Raw genomic sequence first — 21,569 nt, forward strand, 5'->3', positions numbered from 1 at the left:
CACATGGAGATCCAAGGGCAGCTTTCTAGTTTTTTTAATTCCAAGAAAGAAAAAATACAGGCATGGCTGTTTGTATTGTTCTCAACAGGAATGCAAAATTGCACGAAATCCAACATAGACAAAATTAGCCAATATTACGCCATTTTTTGCAGTGTTTTTTTTTCTCCATGGTACATTCTCGGTGCACCATGAACTTTATGCACTGCGGTCACATATCTCGCTACACAGTAGTTGGTCACTAATGTAAAATCATTGTGTTGGGCCTAATTAAATGATAAAGTAAACATAAAGGTAGCACCACCCATTTTAGTGCTGAGCGAGACACGCTGTTAATAGGTGAGAAAAACAGTGTGGACTATTTATGCAAAAATAAAGACATGCTTCACTTCTTATGCATCTCAATGTTTATAATGAAATAAGAAAGCATACAGCACAATTACACAGGTAAAGCCTAAGGCACTCACTAAGAAATTCACACACACCCACATACACGCACAATAAATTGTCGTCTTATGTCTCACATACTCAGAAAGTATGCATTGTTTGCTGACATTGTGCGAGTGCACTCATGTACCACTTTGTAAACAGACGCAATGCTGCTTCACTTCTACTTGCCAAGTGATGCAATCTTACTTCCCAGCTACGACTAAGCAAGCCTGGCTTTGAGGAAGAACATTCATTTGTGTCAATGCTTTGTCCGCATCACTGTGGCTTTAAGAGGAAGCTTTAGCTCGGGTGCTCCTATCTAAATACATGTAAAAAGAGAATTCGTTTTTCTCGGCAACCACTGCACCAATTTTGACGAGGTTTGTTGCATTTAAAAGAAAAACTTAAAGTCTAGTGACTGTTGGTTTCGAATTTTTGAGTTAGGGCGTCAATCTTTTATTAAAAACTGGCGAAAATCCGAAATTTCCAAAAAACAAAACTGCCAAGTTTACAACTCCGTAACGTCTAAAGGAAAAACGATAATACAATTCTGTGAAATGCATCTAATAGTACATCCAAAGCGGACAAAATTGATATATTACACATGAATCTCTAAAAATTTATTAACATGGAAATACAGCTTTTGCAGAACCCTTGTAAACAACGTAACAAATTCACGTAAGATGTAAAATGACATATCGAATTTGTCCGCTTTCAATCATCTAATGGATGCCGTTCACAGAACCGCGATATCTGTTTTTGATACAGAGCTATCAATTTTTAAAAATTGTGCTTCTATTTTTTTCAAACGGTCAAATATTTGAAAATCGTTTCAAGAAAATTCAAGCCCTAAATAGAAATTCCGCTTCCAACAGTCACTAGAATTCAACTTTCTCTTTCAAATGCAAGAAATTTCATTAAAATCGGTCCAGGGGTTATTTCATAAAAACGTTTTTGCGTTTTATATGTATTTGAATATGCCGCGTCGGAGTTGGGCCCGAGCTAAAGCTTCCTCTTAAGAGGGGATCACCGAGTAAACTGCCAAGAAGCTTTTTAGGTGTTAGCAGCAAGAAAATTAAAAGAAGCCTGAGAAACGAGACAGCACAAAGCCAAGTGCTGATGACCACTGTAAACCATTTAAAAAACAGTACACTAATATTTAAAAAGACAGTTTGAACTTGCATGTCATAACAGTTGTGTTGGTTGATGCATTTTTTGTATAGAACAATGCCACTTTTTATGTGAAACGTATTTAGTTCGACACATTTGTTACATCTTGCACCAAATTTTTATAGTGTGCCGGCTGTTGTAGTGTATTGCTAGCACATGACTTTTTTAAAAGTGAACTTGCCCTCCCTGAACAGTGAAGTCATTGTCACTTTGTTAATCTTTGCCTGTTTTCTACATATGCCAGTCAATTTAAATAGTCATATTTTTATGCCTCATGAGAAAAGTACACTGAAATGCAAAACTCTGAAATCTGGTACAAAATTACAGAATCTCTTAGAGATACCGCAACAAAAAAGTTATTAAAAGTTAAAGTAAAGGGCTTATACATTCAGCACACAAAATCACGGACTAGGGTATGATCAGGAAAGGACTTGGGGGGGGTCCGAACTATTATTTTTTTCATTGAAAATTTTGTATGAGGTGGGGGGCAAATATCTCTCTAGAAAAGACTCAACCTTTGTTTTGCTAAATATAGCATAAATTTCCTTGAAAAACATTCTGATTCACTAAAGGTGGAAAAGAGCATTTATTCAATACACATATTACAAGTTTGAAGACTTGTCGCTCCAAAAGTAAAACATTGTACACCACCAAACATTTTTGGTAATCTTATGATGTTAAAACTACTGGCCCAAGAAAAGTTGGATCTATATCGCCTAGAGCATTTTTTTTTAAATTGCCAAACTCTGCTTTTTGAGCAAGCGCATCAGTGACCCCAAGATAGGTGGCTTTTTGGGACCATTGTAGCTAACGTGATGAAGCAGAAAGATTTTAGGACAAATCTTCAAATAGTTTCTTGCAAATTAATGCAAGAAATGTGCAACTGCATTATGTATTTATTTCGTGACAAAATTTTTAAAAATGCTGAAATTTCAAAAGCAGTGAAAATTGGCCAATTTTAAAGGCACTAAAAAAATTGCCGATATTGTGTGGTTTGCATGGATTGTGCAAGGAAAGCTGTTTTGTTTCGCGTAATGCGTTTCTTTACCCATGTTACTGAAAATACTTCACCCATTTAGTTCCAAACCAGTAGCCGTTACTTTTTTTTGCTCAAGTTTTGTTAGGTTTTGTTCTTGATTTAGATGCTCTTCAAAATTATTGGTTTGGTACTGTTCTCAATTCATGTTCAGTTCGACAGCTGGTATGACATCTTACCTTGTGCTGCATAGTCTGCCAACTTTTCTTGGAGTTTTGGAAGAGGATTTCCTATGGAACCATACTTTGCTTGCCTCCATTGTTGGTGCCAGTGATAAACACTCCTTTGTTGTGGGTTCACCATACCGTTGGCAAGCAGAATGTGGCTGTTGTCTTGCATTGCCAGTGCCTCCTCGTGGTGCCGAATGGCAGCTGCAGGCGTGAAACCAGCCTCGAAATATGCATCGAATGCAGCCCTTGTTTCTGGGCTGGCACGCAGTAACTTCAGTGAGTCAGCACATTCTGTGCTGTGATTATGTGTTGCGGCCAATTTGATCACAGCTGGGAGGGGAGTGCTTCTACGCAAATACTTATCATTTCTCTGGGTGTCAGGGTTCACTTTCTTAATTTTTATATCGAGTTTTGCTGGGCAGTCAGTGTTGCGCCGTGCAGTAATTTTGTTTCGTTTGTGGTGTTAACACCGCCACACCTTGCGGAAGACCATTCTGTAACAAAGTAATGTGAATACAGATAAAGAATTTGTTTCACTTTTGTAAATCATATTCGATTGGCTTCTATACATAACAGCTCTGCCACACATCAAAAGCGTGGTAGCCATAGAAGAGTGGTAATGGTCGCATTTGGTACGCCCAGAAAAGTCCATCAAAGCAAGAAAAAAACCGCCCTTCCCGCCCTTCCATTCGAGAAAAAAATGGAAGGGCGGGTAAGATGGAGTTGCACATCGCCCTAGACATTTTCGCAGAAGTTCATCAACGGTATAGAGAAGGCCCGCACGTATTGTCCTCAAGCTTCACTACGCAGCGCGCTGTGTAATCGCACGTGCGTTAGATTTCCGTATTTGCGTTAAACATTTAGTTACTGTGCGTTTCTTTCGTTTTCGGCTCTGGCAGCTTGACGCCGCGCTATTAGTGCGCCCAACCGCGCATTTGCTGGGCTGCTTAATTTATCGCTTGCTCGTGACGTGCTTGAAACCGGAGTGCCTGTAAATAGCTAAGTACACAATATTTTCGGACGCCTGCAGCACAAAGGCAATGCTGAACACGAGTCAGAGAGAACATGCACAGCGCCCTATCTTGCGAAAATCTGATACTTGCAGCGGAGAACGGCAGAAAACAGGCCACGGAACAAGTTAATTGCGACTGCCAACTCGCAGATCATGCTTGTCCTTCGTTTTCACGGGACGTGCATGTGCGATCTGACTCGCACGATTTCAGTTCCAACGCAAACGGAGCAATCACAGTTTATCAAGATTTATCCGCTCCGACGAACACTGTTACCGCGGAGCTTCGATTTGCAGCAAAGATTTTTTCACATGAGACGTCTTTTCTTGCGAACGCAACGAATCTGTAGGATTACAATGCAATGCAAAGTTGTTTTGGAGGCTTCGGTAGGAAATTCGAGAGGGTATAAGCAATTGTTTATGGACGTCAGACTCTGGAGTTTTGCAAGACGCGTAGCGTTACCTGCCGGTGCGAAGAGGCAGTAATTGAGTAGTGTGAAGCCCGACTCCCTTGCTAAGTTGCCTATGCAGCTAGCGACTGCGAAACAACGATTTAACTATATTTTGGTCCATAGTGCGAGTGTTTTGCGCATTTAACACCCAGACAGAGAGCTATGAATGTCTACGCTAGCCGGACGCGCTGTCGAACTTAAAGCGTTTCCTGGCTCACTCGTCAGACTGATGGTATAGAAACGACGGTAACCGCGATAGCACCGCGCGCTACGAACGCCGCAATCGACGCTACTGTTGTGTTGTAAATTGCCATGAACGTAAAGGACGGAATAACAACGTTCAGTTTTGCCCATTTCAATCGCGATCGTATGAAGGGGAAAGGCGAGAGCGCTGGATACGGGCAGTTCATCATCATCATCATCATCATCATCATCATCATCATCGTCATCGTCATCATCATCATCAGCCTGGTTACGCCCACTGCAGGGCAAAGGCCTCTCCCATACTTCTCCAACAACCCCGGTCATGTACTAATTGTGGCCATGCCGTCCCTGCAAACTTCTTAATCTCATCCGCCCACCTAACTTTCTGCCGCCCCCTGCTACGCTTCCCTTCCCTTGGGATCCAGTCCGTAACCCTTAATGACCATCGGTTATCTTCCCTCCTCATTACATGTCCTGCCCATGCCCATTTCTTTTTCTTGATTTCAACTAAGATGTCATTAGTTGAAATCCGGGCCGTTCAACCTGTTGGGTAATCGGATTACTTGCATTCCCCACAACACTGCCGCTCGCATGAGAAAGTGCGACAATTTTGTTCTTCTGTAATTGTGTTCCGTAGCCCTGACGGAGGACCGTGGTGACCAAGCGAAAACTCGAGAATCTGCAGCCGCCACTTCGTTGGTAACAGAAAAAACAACGTTGCGAACCATCCTGTTTATGTGCTTGAACGAAAAAACCAGTCAAAAACACAAAGGCCAAGAGGAGAGGTTCACACCACAACGACTGGACTATCAACTGAGGTTTATTAGAATCGGTGTAGTCCCAGCAAGGCCAGCAGAGCATGCGCAACTATGTATTATGTACCAACTGGCCCAAATTTCAACCCTTCTGTTTATGTGCCATCGATATCTCCACTTCTTAACACCGCCTCCGCTTGACTCAACAAGTGGAACGGAGAGATTTGACATGTCAGCTTAAACAAACATTTTGGTTCGTTTATCAATTCAAAATCCTGTTATAGTGCATCGTTGTATCGCGAGCTCATTTCTACTTTCGGCAGGCACGTACCCAAGGGGGGGCCCGGGGGGGCCCGGCCCCCCCCCCCCGAAATTAGGACGCATACCCCCCCCCCTTCCCGCCCACGCGACCACTTCTCACACACATTCTATAGCGCCGTCAAATCAATGTTGAAACTTGACAGCTATTCCGCGGTCAACATTTTGTTGCCTTTTTCACTCCTTTTGGATGGCGGTAGTTATCGGCATCTTTTGGGGTGTGAAGGCCAGTTTCGTCATCGATTCGGTGCCCACGCGATTAACTCGAGATGCATTCAGTTGTCACCATCTTTTTGACGGTTACACGCTTCGCTGTTGCTTCGTTAGTGCAGCCTTCGTCGTTTAGACTGATCCAGGGACCAAGAAAGGGATTCGGTTCGTGGTCAGCTGGTCTGTATGCACGTGGAATGAGTTGCGGCCAGAGAAAACGCCAATTGCGTTTAATTTTTTTCTTTTGCTTCATTATTTCCTCGAGTAACGGCTTGCCGCGACGCTGACAGGTTCTCGGAACCATATAACCGCGATATGGGTTAGATAAGGTGAAAAATAAAATAATTCGAAACTGCGTTCATCATGAAACCCTGCAATAACCGTTAAATCAATAAGCAACATGAATGTCATCCGTTACCTCGTCTGGTTTTTGCCTAATTTTAGAACACTTTTCGTGCAAGATTGCCAACTGCAAACGAGAGTCGCAAGGCGTTGAGAAATTAAGCGATCTACTAAGGAGTCCATTTTCGGCAACCGAAGCGCAACAACCAAACAGGAAGAAAAAGCGAAAGTTAACAAATTTAACCGTTGTTTCTGAAAATATGTGCTACAGACATGGACAAAGTGTATGGAGTCTGAGCATTTCACTCTTTAAAAGTCTGCGGTGCCGTTCATTTCACTGCTGAACCCGTTTTACTCATGAAACTTCACTGCCAACTAAAGCGAAACTTGACAATAAATAGTGGCAGCAAAGCAAGCATGTTATTTCAGTTCAAACGGTTCTTATAATGTCCCTTGATAATTTGAAAGTAACGGCACTCTTTAAACTCTGCCGCCGCCGCGCGACCTCCTCGCCTCCTCCTCGCCCCTTGCGTGTTCCCCCCGCGGTAACCAGCTTTGCCCACGTTTTTCTGCACGAGGATTGGTCACCCTGCCGTTGCCCTTGGAGACGCGCGGATCTTGAGTTTTGCTTGTGTTTTTCTTTTTCGTTCGCGCCATTTTCCTCCTGAGCACGGCTGGCTCGGTGCTTCAGCTCGGTGTAGCGAACGTTGTACGCCGTGTTTCCTGCTCCATGTGCTAGCGTTATGCCGGGCTGTTGCGTATATAACTGCAGCAAGAAGCCTGAACATGGTTATGCCGTTTTTATGATACCACAAGGAAAGCGTGACGGCTTGCGCAGGAAGCAGTGGCTGCATGACATTGGCCGAAAGAACCGTGTTCCGACAAAGAACAGCGTTGTTTGCGAGCTGAGGCGTCTTTCTCATAGCTCGTAGCAAAGCATCCCGTAATGCTGCATTTTTTTTTTCATTCTTCCGGCCTGCTCACCAGCGCTTTCGCGGTTGTCCTCAGCATGCTTAATATTCCCCTCGCACGTCGCTAACTGTTGTTATTCAGTCGGAAGTGCAGCATTATAGATTCTGCTTTGCGCCTTGAAAAAATTTGTGGCAAGTATACCCGTGGTATTGCAGGTGATGAGCGTTAGCTAGTCAACATTGAGTTTCTTTATAAGTTTTAAGCCGAAAGCCTTTAGATCTGTTTCAAGGTCGCGTTGTAAACTGGAAGTATCACGTGACCCAAGCAAGGCCAGAGGTGACCCAAATCATGTCCACCCCTGTATAAGAGAATGATGACCCAAGTTAATCAATGAATCATTAGTGATTGACATAAGGTGGATTTGGGAGGATTAATGTTGATTAAAGTGTATTAAAGAAGATTAAGGTGGATTAGAGTGCCTTAAGAAGGATTAAGATCCATGAATAAAGATTAAGGTGGGTGGAGGAGGATTAAGGTGAAGGGTTCATGAAAGAGTATTAAGACCGATTAGGGTGCATGAACTAGGATTAGGGAGGATTAAGGTGGATAAAGTCAGATTAAGGTCGATTAATGTGGATTAAGTTGAATTAGGCTTGCTAGAGGAGGATTAAGACTGATTAAGATGGATTAGGGTGGATTAAGGTGTATTAGGGACCATGGAGCTGGATTAGGAATGATAGAGGTGAATTATGGTGTATTAAGGTAGATTGGGACTATTAAGCAGGATTAAGTTGGATTAAGATGCATGAATAAGGATTAAGGTGGTTGATGGAGGATTAAGGCGGATTATGATGGATTAGGATTGATAAAGGAGGATTAAGACCGTATATGGTAGGCTAAGGTGCATTAGGGGCGATGTAGGTTGATTAGGTTGTATTAAGGTGGATTGGGAGTATTAAGCTGTATTAAGGTGGATGAAGGAGCATTAAGGTGGAATAGGGTGGGCTAAGGTGAATTAGGGCTCATTGAGTATTATGACCGATTAGTCTACCATAATCCTCCTCATGCACATTAATCCACATTCATCGACCTTAATTCTTCTTCATACACTTTAATCCACCATAATCCACGAGAGTCCTCCTTAATGCGCCCTAATCCACCTTCATCAACCTTAATCTACTGTAATCCTCCTTAATGCACTTTAATCCTCCTTACTCAACCCTACTGCTACCTCATTCACTTTAATCCACCCTAATCCACTATAATCGTCCTTAATTCACCTTAATCCACATTCATCTACCTTAGTCCACCCTAATACTCCTTAATCCACCCTTATCCTTCTTCATTCACTTTAGCCCATAATAACCCTCAATGCACCTTAATCCTTCTTAATCCACTGTCATCCTTCATGTACTTTAATCCACCCCTAATCCACTATAATCGTCTTTAATGCACTTCAACACACTTTCATCCACCCTAAGCCACCTTCATTGACCTTAATCCAACCTTGTCCTCCTTTATGCACCTTAATCCACAACTTTAATCCACCTTAACCCTCCTACATACACCCGAATTCATCTTAATCCAATCACTAATCAATCATTACTTTGCTAATCATTAATCATCTCCTATGCGCGGCTGCACATGCTTTGGTTCGCTTCCCGCCTTCCTTCGGCCACGTGATATTTTCTGTAGCTCACAACGGGATCTCGAAACAGAGGTCTAAGGCTTTCGCTTAATAAGCCACACACAAAGGGATGTGTCACAAGCAATACTAGATCAGACGCACGAAGTAAAGCATCTGATCATGTGGCCGAAAAATTGTCTGGAGTATAGAACTCGCCCCAAAGCTCCTTCCACATCGGTATTCCCCGTTCATACGGCTTTAAGAAAAAACCAACCTCCTCATAAGCGTTGCCTCCAGCATTATCGATGCTGTTATTAGCATTTCTCAAAATTTCCAACCCCACTGGGGCGTGCAACTGGCCCAAAATAACACGCCTCCATAGAATCCTGGGGCCCGTCCACGGAAGCCCAGGAGGAAAAGCGCGCCGTGCGCAGCCGGCGGGCGAGGAGAATCGAGGTGGAAAGCGCCGTGACGAGGAGAGTGTCGCGACTTTCAAATTATCAAGGGGCTTTAGGTTCTTAAAAGCACCTTCTGTCCTGAACTGAGCAGTACCAAGCTCGGTCGTCTGCTTCGGAAAGCACGTTTACAATATAGACCCGCCACTTTCGATTGTGTTGTACCACGGCTTCCAGCGAATATCGGGCGCCGAAGATTTTTTTCAGGGGTCGCACGCTGCGTAAAGGAAAGAAATTATGCAACGCCGAATACGTGTCCGCCGTTCAAGAAATAGGCGGCGAAGTTTCAGCGCGGTGTCAATCGCAAGTGAAGAGAGTCGCGTACGAAGTTGAACTTCAGTTAAGGTTTGCACGCTGCTAGGTTCAGGCTCACAAACGTGAGGAAATGCTTGCTATAAATGCATTCACAGCAGCTATGAGCAGACATCGTGTGCACGGAACTGCTCGAGCGCACGACGGTACGCGCCGCGACGGCAGCGGTCTTTTGACATGCCACGGAACGGTGGGCCTCCTGCAATCTTTGTTGACTGCATGCCGCTAGACAAGTAGTTATGCCTGCGCTGTAGTAGCGGTCATCTGTTCCTTTAGCAACTGATAAATAACTGATGCAATACATATGAGATCGCAGTAACGTACGTCCCAATCGCGCTGCAGCGCGAGCTCATGAGCTGCGCGGTTCTGGTGTTCGGCGCTGGTTCCCACAGTTTGCCATCGGGACTGTAGATGAAAAAGACCGAATTTTAGCAACGCATATAATCAAGGAAGCTTCAAGACAGGCGAAGCAGTCAGCATGGCCCGAAGTTTCGCTTACCCAGTGCCACGAACTGCAGTTATCCAGCGTGCTCGACGCTTGGCTTCGTGAGGCCTTGAAGGAAAACGGTAGAATCTGATGCTGGGATTCAGGCCTTGTTCATGGAAGCCCACGACGCAGCAGTAACGACGGTGACGCTTTTTCGAGGCTGAGCTAGGTCTCTCCGTATCGGCGTCGCCGATTCCTTCTGCTTTCAGCATTACGTCCCACGGCGCAGGGAGAGTCCGTTTTCATTAAACTATAGGCTGCGGCCAGCTCTCATCGTGGTCGGTGTGGTTTGTAAGAAGTGACCAGTCTTTCCGCACTCGCAATAGAGCAGAAAAAAGTGCGAATTGACGCAAAACTTGGGCTAGAAACGTGTGATCACCACAGCCAGGGATCAATACTACCCAAGCTTGTACTACCCAGATAATGTTTCTCGCCACCACTAGGCGCCGCTACTATTGGCGGCGAGAATTAGGAGCGGCGCCCTCTCGCGAGTGACGTCACGGCCAGGACGCCGATCGCTCGCCTCGCTCGGCTGCCGCGTGCGCTCGTTCCCTTCGTTTATGCTTGGGGTATGAGTGGGTCGAGGCGTGCTTATTGAACGATATGTCGGCTTCTTTCTGCTGCCATGACTGAACCGCAGTTCCTTCTCCTAAAGCGCTTGATTCAATAAAATTTGCGGCCTGGATATCGCAAGCTATACGTAGCGTTGAAGGAGTCTACTGGCATTGCAATGGATATATGAGCCGTGCCTTCCCATAAACTTTGCGTAAAAGGAATGTCTGCAAATTCAACACGCGAAGTTGTGTATGATGCCTCGCTAAACACTTAACATTCCCTTAGTATTTAGCTATGAGAGACATTGCATTTTACATAGAAGAAAAATCTTCGTAATTGGCGTCAGCATGTTATCTGTGCTAGAAAGACACTGCCCAGCAAAGCTGTCATCATGATTCCTATTACTTTGGCGTGTTGTTCTATTGAAATATGGCCATTCATTAATGCGTAAAAGATAGTTAGGCGCGCATTTCTTATGAGAAAGCTTGCTGCTACATTCATCCCCCTCTGAAACAGGCCTCCAAAAAACGAATTGCTCATGGCTGCTAACACAACGGCACATCATGTAGACTATTTACATAGTTAATTCACAAGCACCATAGTAGCAATCACCTGAGAGAAAAGTTTCGTTGTTAAGATCGAGGGCCAATCAATTGCAAGTGATGAAATGTTTGATAGTGGCCCTCAGTAGCATTTATCGACAATATGGCACATCCCTGATCACGTAGCGGTAGCAACCGACTGTCGGTATGGCGAGGCACGCTATGTTCGCGAAACCCATCAGTTCACTACAACTTCAAATTCAAACCATAAAGCATTTTTTTTACAGCGCCAACTGGAATGGCTATAGTATTCTCGAGCTACTACAGCGCAGTTTAGATTGCCTAGAAAAGAAAAATTCAAGCACCTTCTGTCTCACCATGTCTCGATCCAGTGTTTAATTATACAAACGGATAACTATTCACCTCGTCGGTACATAAAAGAGAACCTTGCCCAACTGCAGGCTAAATCGTTTTCTCCAATGCAATAGCAAACATTCATAGAGAAAGCACTACAAGCCTTGCATATACTTTCACTTGATTTCTGACCCACCACCGGGCAATTTTGCTATCTTCAATATGTCCCATACTGCTAATGATTGACGCTTCGACTTCTTTCTAGCTGCAGCCATGCGGTCCAACAGGCATATTTCACTAAAAAATTTGGACCGAACAGCCTGTGTCAGTTCGCCAAAAAGATTCCTCATGTATATTCCTCAAGCAACAAGCACCAGTAAATTTCTCAAGTGAGTTGAGGGAATATATATTGGTACATTCCTATTTGCAGTCTGTAAATAGCTATAAGCCTTCATTAACTTTAGTTCAAGTTTCCGCCGCTTAAAATAAACACGCGAAGAACGACCTAATGTTCACAAGCAGTTAAAGAAGCAAGCGGTGCTTGTAGAATCTAAACTGCAGTATTAGTTAAGTCCCCGTGTTACTGCCGAGCGTTTCTGTGAAGAAATGCAAAAATTCCATATTATATTATGAACTACTCGTCGTGAGCAAACCTGTTTTAGCGGATTAAAATCAACGTAACTGTTGTAGAAGTCATATATAGCCAGCATTTGCGACATACTTGTTGTACCGCGGCAGGTATGGTATCATAACTGGATTCTTATATGCTATGTTTTTGCGATTGTCCATCCACGAATAAAAAACCCGCAATGGGCTGGTCTGCGCTCCTTCGGCTGGCACTGTAGCATTGCCTTTGAGAGCTGCATTGTTGTCTAAGGAATTAGCTCTTTGAATAAATGTTCGCAAAGTGAGACGTCGTAAAAATATATTTGAGACGACCACCATAAGTATACAAGCAGAGAGAACGAGGGCAAACGAAAATACCGCAGAAAGCGCCCGGACAACGCCCGAACTGTAGCAGATGACAGGAGCGAGTCCTTGCCCTGACGTCACGCGAGTGGCGCTCGCAGCACCCCTGTAGTTCGTTCTCGGGGCTAATACCTCAAACTCCAGTGCAAGACGCCCATATAGATGGCCGCAGACACCAAACAGGTGAGATCGCCTTCGTATTTCGTACCAGCGCTATTGGCGGCTGGGCTAGAGGAGGAGTTGCTCCGGAAACGAAACTAAGCATGACTGATGGGTAGGGGTGAACCGACCGCGGCACGTGCACAGGCTCATCTCGACACGTTTCAGGATGCCTTCAAGGTCGGCTGTGTGCAGAAGAGTTCTTTGAATGGCAGGTATGACTGCATCGGCTGGTTGATAGCAAGTGGCCGAGGCGCTATCGCAGTCATTCCCACGCAGAAGCGTGAACATCAGTCACCCGCGCCGCTCGTTGTCGTGTTTACACGTCTCAGACACCGCTCTCTGCCCGACAGCGCCGCATTGAGGAATACCCAGGATCTTAAAAAAACGCTGCATACTTCTTTCGCGACAGTAATGTGTGTCTCAATACAAATGAAATCAAAATAAAGTGGCAAGTATACTGAGTACTAACTTTGCACGATCAAAATTTCTTCAACAGTGCTATATGCACTCAAAATCTGCATGCTTCTGTTCCAAATTATGTATTAGTAAGACATATAAATCTTGTGGACAACTTTCTGTGGCAATAAACTAGAACAATAAAGGCAGAAGTTCTGCACATGTCTTACTGTGCTATGCAGCTCAGAATTAATTCATAACCCATTTGGTTTCATGAGCAGATAATAAATTAACTTAGCTTCCACTGAAAATAAAGAATAGCCATGTCCAGCACACAAATTGTTGTAATTTCTATTAATCTTCGCATCCATGGAGTCGGTCTCGCTTATTTACATGAGGCTTTCACATATGCGAAATTTGAAAGGGAACAGTGATTTTCCAGTATTAAATTGCACGTCCTGCTTTTATCTAGTTTTGTACTGCAATTTAATAATATGCCAGTGTAATGTTGTATGAATCTCGCCAACAATAATGCTTTGTGGGTGATGTAGATATGTATAATAAAAAAATAGTATATACCTCTCGTCTGTGATAAGATGCACCCACTTTAACTCAATTTGTGTGATCGTGAAATACCATACTTTCCTATTTCAGTGCGTTGCAGTTCCATAAACAAATTTTTACGACCTGCAAATGGTAGCGGGAAAAAAAAAAGAACAAAAAAACGTGAATCCCAAGCATTGCAAGAATCAGCATATGGTGCTAAGGCATAACTGCACATCTTGGTAATGACTGAGCAGTGGATTTTGGCGATGAATGCATTTCGTATCTTCGGAAACAATGGCGGACCTTGCAGAAACAAAGCACATCACCTTCACCGACCATCAACCTGAAAGCTTCACTAAACAAATGAATTTGAGTTGGTTTTAGACCTTGTTGATGCGATCATTTTTCGTCCAGTGCCAGGTGACTCAAGCCAGGTGATGCAGAAACCACCCAGCTCCACTGCCAGCTTGCACTGCCCTTTCGTGTGTTTTTGGAATGGGTCAAGATGCCATCACGTATACTAGCACTTTTTGTGCTTCTATTTTCCGGCTTCCACAAGGTGACGCCACCGAGGCAATTGTTCTTGTCAGGGTTGAAAGTGAGGCAGTGCAGGAGGACATGGATTGGGCCTATTTTGGAGTCAGAAGCGCAGAGCAAAATTAGTTTTGAGGACTCAGGAACATGGATCAAAATGAATTGGCGGCTAATGTGCATAAGTACCTGTACCTGAAAAGCGTGGACACAGAATAGAGGAAGAGGTTAAGAAAGCAACCAAGTACACGGTGATTGAAATTGTAAATAGACAACCAGAACTCCTCAGAAAGAAAGTGAGAGAAACAGAGACAGCGAATGGGATGCAGAGAATGGAAACAAAAAAGAAAATAGGCCATGGAGATTTACAAAAATGGGAAGAAAAAAATTGGAAGGGAAAATGAGTGCGATAACACAAAGGGCAGTGCCTTGCTATTTGAGGATCGAGCTGATTGCCCAAGTACAAATACAGGGTCCTGAATACATGTCTGCGTGTGTTCAAAAAAAGATTTTGCTCTCATCGGTGCACTGTTCTTGTTCAAATTTTGCGAAAGGATTGCATTTTGGAGTCGACTTTGTTTAGTATAATATTGGGCACAGTTAATTGCCTGGTTTCCAAGAAAAAAAGTGCAAATTTGTCTCTGCTTATGGGCATATGAACTGCTGCCAGTACGATTCAAGCATAAAGCATAAACAGTGGCCTGCTCCAGGAGCGGGCAACACGCGGCAGCCCTCCCTGAACCGCTGCTTTCTGCAGATGACGACAGGTGGCGACACTGCCAGGGCTGCTTTTCAGACAATTTTTCCCATAGACGACAAAAGTTTCTAATTTTTGTCTTAAAAAACAGGCGACTAATCCTGCCAAGTGTTATACTAAATGAAGTCGATGCCAAAATGCAATCGTTCTGCAAAATTTGAGCAAGAACAATGCAGTGGTACCAGAGTGCAAAATCTATTTTTTTTTATTCACCACACAGTCAAATATTCAGGACCATGTACATACCGAAACACGTATTCTCAGCAGAATGAGGCATGTGTGCGCTGCAGGAAAAATCCGGAGACAGCTTTGCACATCCTGATGGAATGTGGAGGGATTCACCCAGTGGGACCCATAGGTAATGTACATAGTCCAGAAACGCTTGAATTTAGCAAGAGATAAGCAAGACATTTAAAGTATTGGTGGAAAAAAAGCAGGGAAGAAATTGATAGAACCGGATGTGTTACAGGCATAGGTAGCCACACAAGGTAGATAGAGCAGTTTTGAGGAAGAGAAGAAAGCTTCAGGAGATGTACGCAAAAATGCTAGAAAGAAAAACATGTACAGCGTACCTAATTAAATCAAAGCAGGCTAGGTGGCTATTTCTCACCGCTCCATTTCGAAGGGGATGCCAAAAATCATCATCATCAGTAAGCTAATAATTGTATTGCTAGGTGATGCCACCCTTCCATACACATAGAGTTATTGCTCTACAGGTGAGCCTGCCACTACGTGTAATGTGCGCTTTTTGCACTTACAGCTGTAACCAAATGGGTAGAAGATCAGGCTATCACTTGTTTGAAATTAATAGCCAGATGCATTTCTTTTTAAGTGATGCTTCCCTTGCCTGCTTTCCTGGGTCTGGTGTGCCTGCCTAGCTGTTGGGTTGTTTGTTACTTCGTCGGATATATTTGTGAATTTAAGTACGACGGTTATCGGGAGTACCTGCAAAGTGGCTTATATAGCCTTTGAATGCTCACCAAGCATGCCCACATTTGTTTCCATACCCAAAAATAACTTCCTGCGTAAAGCTTCAACATGCAATGTCAGCTCACGGGCATCTCTAAAGAACCTCGATCCCTTAATGGAATGGTCAAGTATGTTTAACGGATTTTTTAATTTAGCCGATTTTCTTTACATAGCTTATGCACAGTCATATGGGCACTTTCAAAGTCCTTCGAACCAAAGATCCTTTACTTCAAGGGAGAATGCGCACTGTCACACAGGCACAGCAGAGGAGCCCTACTGGAAGGCAGCTTTTAGTCAAGGGAGTGCGCATTTGTCCTTGGAAAGCTCAAGGGAATACTTTCGAGCCTAGAGGGCGTCCAACAGCAGAAAAAAATATCTAAAATATGAAAGTTCACTTTTTACGTCTTCAGAACAAGCTTATAAGTACTGAATACTATTGCTGAAGTACTAAACACTTTCGGGACACCCGCAATCATTATGAACGCGACGGTGCAGCAGCGCCGGCCCGGCCTGTCGTCAGCAGCAACATCGACGCAACACGTGTGCCATGCCTAGAGTTAATAGTGCCATGTGCGATTTGGTTCTTCGGTTAGCGGTTGCTAGGCATCCCAGTCTCCTTGGCTTTTTTCTGCGCATCTTCTTCCCTCGTCACTTTTGTTTTGTAGTTCTTTATTTTACCGTGTTTACGTGTACCTACCGCTGCCTAGCCACAGGGAATGAAACAAAGCGGCTGAAGCAAGGGCAACACTGAATAATCGACGCCAACATGCGGTGTACGAAGCGGTACACATGGTGGCCATCATTGCAATAAATACATCTGTATTTGGTAAAGTAATGCCTCTAGTACGCGTGGATCTTGTTTTGATGTTTCTGTGTATTAGGAAAAATAAATATTGCTGAAAAAGAATATTACAAATTTATTATAAGACGCATTTGGGCCATATTTTTTTATTACTATCGAGGTGATGGCAGCGCAGTTCCTGTTAAAAGCTTCAACGGAGACCATCTGGAGACCATGTAGCACCAAGACATATCCCTTGAACTAATGTGCCTTTGAAAGCTCAATGCTCCTTAACTTCAAAGGAGCTTTGGCATGCTCATGTGACTGGGGCTAGCTCTCATCAAACCAAACCAGTCCTTATACAACATCAGATAGGTATCACCAAAGCTTCACAGCATGTGTCTTGGATGTGCTTAACTTTTTTAGGAAGTGTCTACTCAGGGAGAACCCAGCCAGCAACTGATCAACCCACCCCAGAACACAGGATGGTGGACAAGAAAACTTTAAAAATATTCAACAAACGCTCCTCTTGGGTACAGGAAGGCAACATTATTGCAAACTGTGACGAGGTGTGCTTTTAGGACAGGGACAGAGTAAGGCACAGATCAACAAACAAGAGCAGACAACGTTTAGCTATGTGCCTTACTCTGTCCCTGAGTTAAAAACGTACCTCACCACAGGATTCAATTTCAACTTGCCCAAGAAGCAGCACTCTTAACTTTATTGCACTTCATTCAATGTTCTTCTCCTGTGATGCAATGTCAAACATTTCAACTGCCACTGTCCCAGTCATTGGCCTCTGGATTGCGGCTGGGTTCCACTTCATTGTTGCACTCAGGTGGACATGCAATTAGGCCAGCTTCCCTGAAGCCTGTAGTTATGGTATACATAGGCACTGTGACCCAGGCTTCGTGGACCGATTTGGCCACTTTGTCAAATGAAGTGGGCTTCATGCACCAAGAGAATCTGATGCTGTGCTCAGCATCTGTCATTTGTAAATCCCACTGGCGCTGCAAAGCAGACATAGAGCTGTGTGGTAGCAGCAGTATCAAGTGGCTACAGCATTTTTGCCTTTCCACTGATAATAACCATGGATGATCAATTTGTTGCCTTATTTGATTTCGGAGTTGCAGCTGGTGATGCGCCCTTATACTGTACCTCAATAGAAGGCATTTTCTAAAACTGACAGAGAGAGAGAATAAGCTTTAGTGAACCAACTTTCTACCAGGGGAGGGGCCCTTATTCAAAGGTTCTTTTGGCCGCTAAGCAGGCACGGGCCACCAGCTCACGCTGGTCTTTCAGGCTGGAGCTGAGCAGCACAGCCTCCCCTTGGGATTGGTGAGGGATAGGAGGTATTGTGGGGTTCCGTTGGCATAATTGGCACAGAATGGGCATTATTTGCTGTGTTTTTCAGGGTATGAGTGGTGAAGTAGGCTTAGGTGTCTTGAGCGCCAGTAGCCAATTGCCTTTTCAGTATCATTTTTTAAATATAGTGGCAGCTTCATTCTGTCCACATCAGAGACAGTGATCGTAGTGAAGTGGTGTCCTGTAAAGGGACTTTGTCCTTCTTGATGATGTGACTAGGGCAAACATTAAGATTGTCAATTCGTTCTTAAATTATTCCTTGAAGTTCTGCAGCTGCTGCTCAGTTACCTGGCAGCTTTTGGCACATGATTATGCAGCTCGAATCGCCAAGTCGTGCCTCGTGAATGTTGAAGACATGAACCATGCTGGTCTACTGACAAAACTATCAGCATTCATATATTTCACCAATGTCCCTGTGTGTCCCTGTGTGTAGAAGCACGGCCGACTCGGAGTGTTGGTCGCGGTGCAGTGCCAAGGACAAGATGACCACCTTCAACGAAATAGTGAAGTGGTACAGACTTAATAGACAGACTATGCCGCCACCTCACCCGGGGCTTACCCGGAAGGAGGCAGTGTTATACAGGCAATTTTACATGGGGTCCCTGCTCACCCCGGTGCTAGCCAAGCACGTGTGTCCGAGCGTGTACGCGAGTGACGTGTGTAGACTGTGCGCTAAGGAGAGAGCCACCGCGGCTCACATCCTTTGGGACTGTAGTATAAATCCACGAGAAGCCAGCGAGAAGACGACGATCCCGCCGCAGCTAGAGGCTGCAACGAGGAGCTATGACCAAGATACACAACTCAAGGCCGTCCAGCAGGTCTCGGCAGCGACCACGCGAAACCGAGGAGAAGGGGGGCAGCACCCCCAGGAAGGGAGCGGCGGCCGTCTCAGATCCCCGGAAGTAGCGAGGAACCAAGACCTCGAGGAGCACAATGCACGAGACTGACGCAGTGGCCGCGTCGCGGTAAAAGCTTGTCCTCCCTGCGTGGAGGGAGCCTAACCGACTCTGCAGGCATTTTCGCTAAAGTTGTTCTCTCTCTCTCTCTCCCTGTGTTCAGATGCAACTGCACTGTTGATTCTCCTGCCTTCAGCCCATTGCACTGCAACCTATGATCAATGATGAGCTCCCATTTCCGGCCATTCTGCCTTTTTACCCTTGTTCAGGACCTTTTTGCCCTTTGTGGAGCTTGTACTTTCTGAAGTTATCTGCCAGTCACAAATCGTTATTTTGCTGACAGTGAAGTGCTATCCTGGTGCATGGTTATCATTCTTGACTGCCAGGGCAATAGCAGACAATTTAAACTTGGTAGTATAATGTTTAAATTTTCTTATCATTCATTGTGTTCGGCAGCTGATAACAGCAACAGCGTAGTGTGCCAGTGGCCGAGCCATTGATGAAGAAAATGAAAAGTGAAATGTAGCTCCTGTAGAAACCTTTCATTTTTAAAAGCAGTTTCCTCCACTCTTACCAAATAAATTTTGATTTGAACACTTCTACTTCAGTTGTGTCGGTGGGCCTACACCGCCACCAATGCCAATGGATTAGCTCGAAATAAGAACAACATAAGAAACATGGACACACTCAGTGCTGACTTCCAACCTGTTTGTGCTTGTCTCTCATGCAGTTCTTTTTTTTAAACATGAACTGCCAACATGCCCAAGTATCTACCCTTCATAGCCAGGATTGGCTTCCTAGTGGAGCAGGAACATGCTCAAACTTCTCTTCTTTTCAGCTCTGTGAATGTTTCATCTTCAACTTTTAGAACATTCAAATGATGTTACCTTTCGTAACTGCATATACTCCACTCCATACATAGCAGTCAACGTTGTGGAGGCTAAAGAGACTTCTTGCAGTGGCTTCATTTGCACTTCGAGCTAGTTTGATGCTTTCTGACCACAATTGTGCACAACTGTTTTATATATAGGCTCAGTATTGAATTAAACAAATTTTAATCCTTACAAACAAACGTACTGTGGTATACGGTGGCTAATCGTTGTTTTAGATCATTTTTGTTTTTTGTTCTTCTCGAATTTTTTTATTTTCAACCCGTCGAGCAGCCTCGCGTACATGCTCGTGTGAGCGAAGGATAGATGGAACACACGGAGTGATAACTTTTCTTGACCGAACTTCTTGCGTAGCTTCCACAGTGTTGACTGCTATGTATGGAATGGAGTATAGTGAACATATGTGCCATTTGTGCCATCAATTTAGTGGCAAGTGCATAAAAACCATAAAAATAAGTGGTAGGGCATCAGAGGTTGCACAATGCGGTGTGATGTTTCGCTACTGCTCCAAATCTGTCGCAGGCAGTTCTTCTACATTATGTTGTAGAAAGAGCACATTTTGCAAAGGTGTACTTATTTCTATAACTCAAACTTTAAATCTGTTCTTGAAATAGCTCGCTGCACCATTGCTGATACTTTCTTAGCATGCTTAGGATCCCTATTCTTTTACCAGTCATGCATAACATGCATGGGCCGAGTTGTGGAATGTGTTGGCACAATAGCAAAGCCGTGGGTTTCTTTGTGTGGTAGCAATGCAGATGAATATGGATTGCTTTTTTTTTGCAGGCGCATGCCATGGTGGTGCTGCTGCGTCAAGTTTTGCCAGTAAATGACCTTCTGCAAGTGTCGCTGACAGAATGTTCTTCCTGTTTTTTTATCTATATTGCAATAAATAGCTTTTGAGCAAGATCTTTATTTTAATTATGGTGCTATTTATTTTTCTTCAAGGACACACCTCATATGCTTTGTTGCAATGGAATTAAAATCACGACAGATACAGTTATTGTGCAGTGAAAATGTTCACTGCCATGTTGTGCTACGCTGAAATGACTTGGCATGTGTTGAGCTGCATTGGCTGAGTAGGAGATTCATGTCTAAGTAATAATTTAAAATCTCTACGAACTACAAAAACACTGATGTGTGCATTGTGGTCTGCCTCTACAAACCTTTGTCGTGATTGACAGAAAAATTGGTACTAATTGAAGCAATCCATAGAGTAAAATAATTCAGGGACTTCTTTTTTAATGGAACAACACAAAGATAGGACTGTGGACGACACAAAATTAAGTGCCAACTCCAAAAAAAATTTATCGAAATAAGGTGAGAATATGTTATCATTTGCCATGTGTTCTGAGATGGTTGACCAGGACAGATGCACAAGCTGGAATGGTTTGTATATATATTCGCACCTTGTTTCAATTTTTTTGGAAATCAGCCTTGTTCATCTTCATCCTCTGTTTGCCACATCAGTTCAGTATGGATTACTGACATGCCATTGCTTTAGTTACAGTGCATGTCATATTTAGGGCGTAGGGGGGCTCAGTGACATTGCGAAGAAAATGGCTTTTTGGCGTGCTCGCCACTATCGTGCTAGCAAAGGCGCCACTGCAGTGTTTTGATTAACTGATGTCTGATATATATCCATTCTAAAATGGTTAGCCAAAGTTGCTGGTACAATTGAAGTGGCAACTTATAAGTGTCTCGAGACTTTGGCACCCCACTTATATGCTTGCTTCATAAAGAAGAAATGCAAGCATATAAGTGAGCAGGCGATCGCTAACCTCAAACAGCGCTATACTTTGATGCCCTTTAGCGATGTCATCAATTCCAGTATTGCAACAACGTATTCCAAACACGCTTAAGTATTAAGCCATGGCTTGTACATTCCACCACAGCAACAGCATCTCAATGAATCCCGGCCGCGCTTGCTGCATTTCGATAAGGATGAAATTAAACAAAGCCCATATACCG

At 43.9% G+C, this 21,569-nt stretch overlaps 1 long non-coding RNA gene across 3 annotated transcripts in view; it reads left to right on the forward strand.

Annotated features, from left to right (window-relative positions):
• Window positions 1-20,519, forward strand: part of LOC142573042 (uncharacterized) — a 35,903-nt gene extending 15,384 nt beyond the window's left edge. Inside the window, exon 4 of one of the 3 annotated variants that reach the window (XR_012826201.1) lies at window positions 11,602-12,542. This is a non-coding gene — a long non-coding RNA (uncharacterized LOC142573042). Of the gene's footprint in view, window positions 1-2,786; window positions 3,236-11,601; window positions 12,543-20,384 lie in introns of those variants that run through there. The other 2 variants (XR_012826199.1, XR_012826200.1) reach the window with 2 other exon arrangements.
• The last annotated feature ends 1,050 nt before the right edge of the window (window positions 20,520-21,569 follow it).

Source organism: Dermacentor variabilis, chromosome 2, assembly GCF_050947875.1.
Source record: "Dermacentor variabilis isolate Ectoservices chromosome 2, ASM5094787v1, whole genome shotgun sequence".
NCBI lineage: Eukaryota > Metazoa > Arthropoda > Arachnida > Ixodida > Ixodidae > Dermacentor > Dermacentor variabilis.